Source organism: Gossypium arboreum, chromosome 1 (genome assembly GCF_025698485.1).
Source record: "Gossypium arboreum isolate Shixiya-1 chromosome 1, ASM2569848v2, whole genome shotgun sequence".
Taxonomy (NCBI): domain Eukaryota; kingdom Viridiplantae; phylum Streptophyta; class Magnoliopsida; order Malvales; family Malvaceae; genus Gossypium; species Gossypium arboreum.
Window position 1 is genome coordinate 82,354,083 of NC_069070.1, and position 10,393 is coordinate 82,364,475.

Below are 10,393 nucleotides of genomic sequence, written 5' to 3' on the forward strand. Positions count from 1 at the left end.
TATCCGTCGCCGGAACAGGGTACGAGGTATTAACAAACTATAGTATATACTATTAAATAAAACCCAACAAAAATATGGCGTGCAATTTGATCATAGATCATTATAACATATGCCATTAACAATACAAACCAATTTCAAAGGCTTCGTACAAAATGATTAGTTTGATACTATAAGTAGTAATTTAAACCTAGACAATTATGACACGTAACAAAATAACTAAGTCTGCTATACATGCCATATTTCAAAATGTTGAGTTCAGATACCAAGAGTATTGATAGTGTGGGCAGATCTTCTACGATCTCTAACTCCTGTGCTAGCTGGATGACACTATAAGACCAAGGAGAGAAAAGAAAGTAAGCTTATAGCTTAGTAAGTAAGTATATAAATAACAAATAAGGAATCTAATATGTTTACAACATAACTCAATTATATCATATTTTTAATTTTACTGTTTACTCCAATTTGATCAAGCTGTCCCTCCTGCGTCATGATCACTAAATAAATCATAAATCGAGTTACGAAACTCGAAATTCAAATCCGTAAAATTTCCCTGAATCTAGAATCATAAAAATTCTAACTAATTTTTTTCTAGAATTTTTAGTTCAGCCAATTAGTACATTTTATTAGTTAAAGTTTCCCCCTGTTACACAACTCAACTGATCTGACCTCTGTTCACTACGAATTGAATTTCTCTCAGTACACAATTCAAATAACCATAAACCTGTTTCATTTAAAACTAGACTCAATAAGGAATTTAGGCATATAAACTATATTTCTTAATTTTTTTTTTTAAATTTTTAATGATTTTTCAAAGTTGGAACAGGGGATCACATAGTCATCCTGAGCAAGTCACACGTAATTGTAAATATCTCAAAATATAGAATTCCTTTGCTTGCTCTGTTTCTTTTATATGAAAATAGACTCATTAAGATTTAATTTCACATCTCATTCAACCTCTAATTAAATTCCTTCTATTTTTGATGAATTTTTAAAATCACGTCACTGCTACTGTCCAAAACAGTTTTAATGCTAATTTTACTCTTTCACACATTCTTTATACTAACCTCATTTTAACTTACATATATATATACCACAAATCATTTTCACCACATTTCATACATCACAAGTGTAGGTCCATGACTACAATGTCACCACAAAACCATCCTGTTGAACAATTCGGATTAATCCTCGATACTTGATGGTTTCAGCACACAGCCCCACCATCATATTTCATTTAATTCGGCTCTCTTGTACGCATGGTGAACACTTAGTACCACTCATGCGACCTAGCCGATTTGTCTCGTAGCTCTCTTGTCTACATGGTGTCCTTCACTTGGAATCACGCATGCGACCTAGCTACATTTATCTCTCACGTAGCTCTCTTATCTACATGGGATACATCCCGTATCACACATGTGACCTAGCTACTACATAGTATCTCGTAGCTTTCTTGTACACATGATGTGCACTCGACACCATACATGTGACCTAGCTACGCTCCCTCTATTTTATTCGATCTTTCCGAATGTTCAACCAGGATCTCTCTCTCTATTACTTATTTCTATTCTTCCAATAGTCGATTTATACTTCAACATCAGCTAGTATATATATATAATAGGCTGAAATATAAGAATGTAAATGAAATTAATGTATTATTTACATACAAACTTACCTCGGTGCAAAATATGGGAATTTTGCAATTTAGTCCAAAACTTTCTCCTTCCCTCGTTCGAGGTCGATTCCACGCCTTTCTTGATCTATAACAACATATTTAGCTCATTTAACACTCGAACTATTTATTTTAATCCAAAAATCACATTATAAAAAAATTACATTTTTGCCCCCTAACTTTTACAAAATTACGATTTTTCCCCAAGGCTCGAAAATTTAATTTCAGCCCTTATTCTTATGTTTAATGACCTACTGATCATTTTTCACTTCTATGGAAACATCAAATTCTCACTCTAACACATAGTTATGAACAATAGGTATTTTTATCGATTATGCTTGCTTTTGTTCGTTTTCTTAAAATCGCTTAGAAAAGATTGTTCTCCTAACTTCAAACATTCATATTCTACCATAAAACAAAAAAATACATGCCTATCATTCATGGGTAAATTTTTAAACATAAACCCTAACTCAAAATAATGGTAGAAATAAGTAATCAAGCTACGAGGATTTCAAAAATGTGAAGAACATTAAAAACGGGGCTTAAAATCACTTACTATGAAGCTTGAAAGTTGAAGAAACCCTAGCTATGGAGGAAAGCAATTTTCGGCAGAAACTAATGAAGATGATAACCAATTTTGTGTTATTTTTCCCATTTTATTTCATTTAATATACAAATGACCAAAATGCCCTTACTACTAAACTTTCAAAAAAATTCCCTCCATGTCCAGCTTTTGTCCATAACTTAAGAATGGGTCAAATTGCTATTTAAGACCTCCTAGTTAATATCCCAAAGCAATTTCATACTGAAAACTTCTAAAACACGAGTTTTACAATTTATTCGATTTAGTCCCTAATCTCAACTTAAGCGCGCAATGCACAGAATTTCATCATGAAATTTTCACGAAATCATGAAATCATATCATAAACCCCAAAATAATTATAAAACAATTATTTCTATCTCAAATTTGTGGTCACGAAACCACTATTCCGATTAGGCCCTAATTCGGGTTGTCACAATATCTTTCCACCATAAAATTTTCAGAATTTTTGGTCCAGCCAATAAGTATAGTTTATTATTCAAATTCTCCCCTGTTTCACTACAATTTATTTATCTCATAGTACAAGACTCAGATAATGTTCCCGTCTCTTTCTCCTGAAAGTAGACTCATTGAGGATTCTAAAAATATAAATTATAACCCATAATTATTTTTCTACAATTTTTAACAATTTTTCCAAGTTAGAACAGGGGATCTCAAATTCATTCTAACACTGTCTCACAAAAATTATAATATCACATAATATATAACTCTTTTGCTCCTCCTGCTTTTTTTATATGAACATATACTAATTAAGATTTAATTCCATAATATACTCATTAAGATTTAATTCCATAATTTATTTGAAATTTAATTCAACTTACACAATTTTTGGTGAATTTTCAAATTCACACAATTGTTGCTGTCCAACACTGTTTTACTACTAAAATTCACTCTTACATAATTTCACTTAATCCATTTTCTCTTATCGAAGTTCACTCAAATATCGAGCATATTGCTCAAAATTTACTTAAACATATACCGCACTTATTCATCATATAATCATGTTCACATATATTTTTACTTAATCAATTTTCCGTTGAACTCTTGAATAATAACGATACTCGCTTGTTCGCATATTTTCACACTTGTAGCCAAAGCTATCTAGCACGCATAGTAGCTTGCACTTAGTACTACACATGCGACCAATTATCCGCAGACACGTAGTAGCCTGCACTTAGTACTACACACGTGACCTAACCATCTGATACACGTAGTAGCCTGCACTTAGTACTACACATGCGACCAATAATCTGGTACACGTAGTATCCTGCACTTAGTACTGCACACATGACCTCACAATATATCATTCGTATCGTTTCTATTCTGAAGGCTCAACTGGGAAATTACTCACTTTCCAACATGTTACAATTTATTCATAGTCCTTTTTCAATTTGCAATTTACAACAAAAAATCATTCTATAGGCAGCCACATTTCATATGATAACAAAATATAATAAAATAAAAATAATTGATAAATTATTTACATACAAACTTACCTCGGATCCAGAAATGGGAATTTACCATTCTAGTCCATAACCTTGTATTTTCCCGATTTAAGCCCAAATCTCGATTTCCTTGATCTATAATATCACATTTAGCCTAATAATTAGTCACAATATTCATATGGGTCTTAAAATCATATTTTTAAAAATTTTCATTTTGACCCCTAAACTTTTGGATTTTTCACTTTTGCCCCAAGGTTTGGAAATTAAACTTCTTCCTATTTTCTTATGTTTTATGACATGCTGATCATTTTTCCCTTCTATGGAAACATCAAATTCTCACTCTAACATGTACTTATGAACGTTAGGTATTTTTACCAATTATGTCGTTTTACTTGTTTTCAAGTAAAATCGCTTAGCAAAAGTTGTTTAACACAATTTCAAGCTTCATAGTCTATCATTAAACATCAAAATACATGCATATCATTCATGGGTAATTTTTTAAACATAAATCCTAGCTCAAAATAATGGTAGAAATGAGCAGATCATGTTACTGAGATTTCAAAAATACATAAAACATTAAAAATGGAGCTCGGAATCACTTACTATTAAGCCTGGAAGCTTGGCCAAACCCTAACCATGGCTAATCTTGGTACATTCTGCTGTAACAAGAAGAACGGGACACATTTGGGGTTTAAAATTTGTCTTTTAATTCATTTTACCCGTAAATGACCAAAATGCCCTTTTTACTATTCTTTCAAATTTTACCCAAACAAGGCCATTTTTGTCCCAAAAGTTATACAATGGTTTAATTATCATTTAAGGACCTCCCATTTAAAATTTCATGACAATTAGACACCTCTAACATGTAAAACTCAACTTTTTCACTTTTTATAATTTAGTCCTTTTTACTAAATTGAGTGCTCAAACATCGAAATTTTTGAACTAAATTTTCACGAAATCATTTTGTGAAATCGTAGACCATAAAAATATAATTAAAATGAAATTTTGCTCATCAGATTTGTGGTCCCAAAACTACTGTTCCGACTAAGCCCAAAATCAAGATGTTACAAACGCAACATCGACACATGGAAAACATTGTGGATCTTTTCTAACCTGAATGGCAAGGCAAGTCGATATGCTACTGGTCCAATTTTCTTCGTCACCTCATACGGTCCAATAAACCGCGGACTTAATTTTCCTTTCTTACCGAATAGGAGAACTTTCTTCCACAGGGACACTTTTAGAAATACCTTATCACCGACTTAAAATTCAATTTCTTTTAGTTTTAAATCAGCATAAGATTTCTGTCTATCCGAAGTCGCTTTAAAGCAATCTCTAATAACCTTTACTTTTTCTTCGGTTTCTCTGACTAAGCCGACCCTATGAACCTGACCCACTCTAAGTTCAATCTAATATAAGGGCTTTCGACACTTACGTCCATACAAAGCCTCATAAGGCACCATTGTCAGACTTGACTGATAACTATTGTTGTAGCCAAACTTTACCAGCGGTAAATACTTTTCCCAACTACCTTGGAATTCAAGAACACAACACCGCAACATGTCATCAAGAATCTAAATTACTCACTCTGACTGGCTGTCAGTTTACGAATGCAAAACCATGCTAAAATTTAATTTCGTCCCTAATGCCTCTTGTAACTTCTTCTAGAACCGTGAGGTAAATCTCAGATCTCTACCCGAGATAATCGACAAAGGCACTCCATGAAGTCTTACAATTTCAGAAACATACAACTCGGCTAGTTTATCAAGCGAGTAGTCGGTACGCTCCTAGATAAAATGTGCTGACTTTGTGAGCCTATCAACAACAACCCAAACAATCCTTTTTCTTTGGCGTCAAAGGCAACCCTGACACGAAATCCATGGTTATCGAGTCCCATTTCCACTCAAGAACCATTACGGGTTGAAGCAAACCTGAAGGTACTTGGTGTTCAGCCTTCACTTGCTGACAAACTAGACACTTAGAAATGAACTCTGAAATGTCTCTTTTCATTCCCGACCACCAATACATTTTCTTCAGGTCATTATACATTTTAACACTACCTGGATAGATAGATAAGCAACCACTATGTGCCTCATGCAAAATCCATAAAATAAGCTTATCGTCTTTAGGTACATGATAAACGCCAAATTATACATAACTACGCCCCAAATACTTAGTTTAATTATGGATGTTTATTACTAGATTTGTGGATTTTGGTGCTCTTAATTCGATTATTTCATGTTTTGTACCCAGGAGAGCACCAAGAGTCGAAAGGAGCCAAAAACGAGCTACGAAGGGACAAAAAAGGACCAAATTAAGAAGATGACATGGCCTAAGCCTTGCGACACGGGCATCTCACACTCCCGTGGCCTTCAGGGGTGTCGACCAAGGTTTTCACGATTCACACGGCCTGGCCATTGAGCCAACACGGCCCTGTGCAATTCAATGGATCGAACACAGCCTGGTAATCACTTCACACGGTTGTGGCACACGGGCGTGTCCCTTTTTCAACGAGTTGTATTTTACATGGAAAAGGGTACTTAGGGAGGAAGAAAGCCAATCCAAAGCCTATATAAACACCCCAAGTGTGACATAGAAAGAGGCCGCTTTTTCCAGAACTTTTCTAGAATACAGGACCACTGGTCGGGAATTACTTGAAGGAAGCCAGACAATCCATCTCAAAATCAGGAGCTACTCCAAGACTGAAGATCTCTCTCAGAATTCCTTCAGGGGTTTTAGAGTTTTCTTTATGTTTTTTTATTTTCATACTTTTGAGATGTACTCTAATTTTATTATGAACTAAACCCCTTAGATACCTAAGGGGGATAAAACCTATGATGGATCTTGTTATTATTATTTGAACTGTATGGTAAATACTTGATTTGTTCTTAATTATGTGTTCTTAATGCTTGAGTTAATATTCCGGGTATTAATTCATGATTTGATGTGCTTATGCAAAGGAGGAATAGACCTTGCCTAAGAATAGATTTGGCATAATTAAGCAGAGTTAATCGAATGCCTAGAAATAGGGTTACGAGATTTTGCCAGATTAGGGTGAAACCTAATAAGGGGATCCATAGATCGAGTTAATGCAACCTTAGAATGTTAATTAGAGAAAAGTCTCGATTATTCAATCTAGGAATTAGACATTATTAGTCTTGAATAGGGATAATAACTTAACTTAGGGATCTCTACAGAACAAGTCAAGTGAATAAATCGTCCGGTTCAGAGTTAGATAACAAGTGAAATCTATGTGGATTCCTCCTTGGGTGTCGTCTTTATCAATTGCTTTTCTTCACGTCTTTTTCCAAATTTTCTCTTTGCTTTAATTAAATCAGTTAATTAGTTTAAATAATTAGTTAATTAAAACAAACCCTTTTATTCTTAGGCTAGATAATAAAAAGATAGTTATTGCTAGTACTTTTGGTTCCCTTGGGTACGATATCCCGGTCTTGCCGTTACTATACTATTGTTCGATAGGTGCACTTGCCTTTTCATCGTGATAATAGTTAGTCTATGTTTGATCTTCAATATAAATATTTATTACCTGTTACTAATCACGCGATCAAGTTTTTGGCGCCGTTGCCGGGGAACTGAAATATTAGGAACACTAAATTTTTATTACTTTAGCCATTTATTTTTCTTGCAAATTTATTTTATTTTATTATTTATTAATTTACTTTTTCTATCTCTTGGCAAGTTTTTATAGTTTATGACTAGAAGAAACCCATCAGGACAACTACTTTTTGACAAAGAAATCGATCGTATAATTCGCAAAAATCAAAGAGAAATAAGACGTAGTTTACGAAAAACAGAGAACGAGCGAGAAGACGATACTCAAACCCCAACCGACGAGATGGCTAAAAACCCAGGCGATCAGCTGCCTCCTGCAATTGCAGCTAATCAAAATCCTGCTCCACGTACTATGTATGATTATGCTTAACCTTCTTTAACAGGAACTGAGTCTAGTATAGTTAGACCTGCTATTGCTGCGAATAATTTCGAACTAAAACCTAACACAATTCAGATGATACAGTAATTTGTTCAGTTTGATGGTTTCAAGGATGAGGATCCCACCACGCACTTGGCGAATTTTCTTGAATTTTGCGATACATTCAAAATCAATGGCGTTTCTGATGATTCCATTCGTCTTCTGTTATTTCCCTTTTCACTGAGAAACAAAGCTAAGCAGTGTTTGAACTCGTTACCGTGAGGGTCTATCACTACTTGGGAACAAATGACCAAGAAATTTTTATTAAAATATTTTCCGCCGGCTAAAACAGCTAAATTACGTATTGGTATCTCTTCTTTTGTGTAGATGGATTTAGAAACACTTTACGATGCATGGGAAAGATACAAGGACTTACTAAGAAGTTGCCCTCACCATGGGTTACCGCTTTGGCTTTAAGTACAAACATTCCACAATGGTCTGAATCCCTCGACTCGACAAATGGTTGACGCAACTGCTGGTGGAACCATCAACAATAAAACACCGGAAGATGCATATGAATTTATAGATGAGATGTCACTAAATAACTATCAGTGGCAAGTTATGAGGACAAAGCCCACAAAAAAATTTAGGCGTCTATAACATCGATTCACCACCATGCTCTCAAATCGGTAGAACTTCTCAATAAAAAGATTGATAGTTTTCTTGGTTCTACGCAGGTACATCTAGTAATGAGGTGTGACTCAAGCGGAGGAGGTGTGCATACAGAATATGAATCCTTCAATCCCACAACCGAAGAGGAACAAGTCCACTATATGGGTAATAATAACTTTAGATCTCAAAATAACCCATATAGTAATACTTATAATGCAGGTTGGAGGAACTACCCAAATTTTTCTTGAGGAGGTCAAGGAAATCCAAAGCCACAAAATCCTCAGGGTTTTCAACAGCCACCTTATCAATAGGAGAAAAAACCAAACCTTGAAGAGATGCTTTCTAAATTCATCTCGGTGTCAGAAACCCATTTCCAAAATACCGAGACAGCACTTAAGAATCAACAAGCATCGATCCAAGGACTCGAAACTCAGATAGGCCAGCTGTCCAAACTAATCTCCGAACGACCACAAGATAGCCTACCAAGTAATACTGAAACTAATCCGAAGGAACACCTCAATGCAATTAGCACTTAAGATAAGGAAGGATTCATTGCACCTGAGCCAGAAATACAGCAAGACAACACGATGAACAAAGGACGAGAAGAGGTAAAAAATAATGATCCCAAATAGGTAAGTACAAATCATGAACCTTGTGTGCCATATCCTAAAGCGATGATAAAAGACAGAACAGAAGAACAATTCGGTAAGTTTGTCAAACTCTTTTTAAAGAAATTACATATTAACTTACCCTTTATTGAAGTTCTTTCGCAGATGCCCAACTCAGCAAAATTCTTAAAGGAACTGCTAAGCAATAAAAGGAAATTAGACGTTACATCACATGTGGAACTCAATGCAGTTTGCTCAGCTATTCTAAAGAATAAGCTACCTAACAAATTAAAAGATCCAGGGAGTTTTACAATTCCTTGTTTAATTGGTAGTCTATCTGTGAATAATGCTTTAGCTGATCTAGGAGCAAGTATAAATGTTATGCCGTACAAAATGTTTAAAAGACTAGGTGTCGGTAAACCCAAATAGACTAGGATGAGCATACAATTAGCTGACAAAACAGGTAGATTTCCTAAGGGTATTATTGAAGACGTTCTCAATAAATTTATTTACCTAGTAAACTTCGTTGTCTTAGATATGGATGAGGATAACGAGATACCTTTAATTTTAGGACGACCATTTTTAGCAACTGCCAGAATCATTATTAATGTAGGCACAAGAGAGCTAACACTTCGTGCAGGTGATGACGCAGTAACACTCCAAGCACACGACTCAATCAAAACCTCTAAGACTCTCAAGATAATGCTACAAAAAGTGTCGATGATAAAACTAATATTCAATCGTCCTTGCAGGAACTTCCTCGAACAAAGACAATAGAGACAGTCCGCTACTATCATGAAGAGAACAAATACGTCCATGAAGAACGAAGACTACGGATAGAGGAGGTAGACGAATGGTGAGAACACAAACCGAGAACACATGATAAACCAAAACTACGCAAAAACAAGCCCGATACCTCTCCTAATCAACTTAAGGTTGGCGATACAATCTTACTAGATGCCGTTGATCCTCACATTGTCACTACCACACCAAATGAGGAAATCCCTCTTACGGTACTTAGTATTTTTCCATTCGGTACAGTGGAGGTGAGTCATCCCAAGTTCGGCACTTTTAAGGTAAACAACACCCGATTAAAACCTTATTTTAAAATTGACAACAGGAATGAGGAGTATGAATTCCTCGAACCACAATGATTATTCAACAGAGAGGTAAGTCGAGCTTAGACTATAAATAAGCACTTCTTGGGAGGCAACCCGAGCACTGACAAATTTTGATTTCTTTATTTTTATTTTTATTTTCTCACACTTCGAATCAATTAACTTAATCTTTGAATTGCAAAGTTTTTCAGCACACACGGCCAAGCACACGGGCGTGCCTAAAGTCGTGGCCAAACAGGGGAAGAGACACGGCCGTGCGATACGCTCGTGTTGAAGTAGGACATGATTTCCCCAAAACACGGGGTGCGATAAATCCCCATGGCCGTGCGACATGGCAGTGGGTGAACTT

The 10,393-nt window shown here is 35.3% G+C and overlaps 1 non-coding gene across 1 annotated transcript; it reads right to left on the reverse strand.

Moving 5' to 3' along the window:
- Positions 1-8,000: 8,000 nt before the first annotated feature.
- On the reverse strand, positions 8,001-8,107 carry LOC128281566 (small nucleolar RNA R71). The gene has a single exon (XR_008271800.1). It is a non-coding gene; the product is annotated as a small nucleolar RNA R71 (small nucleolar RNA).
- Between the last annotated feature and the right edge of the window lie 2,286 nt (positions 8,108-10,393).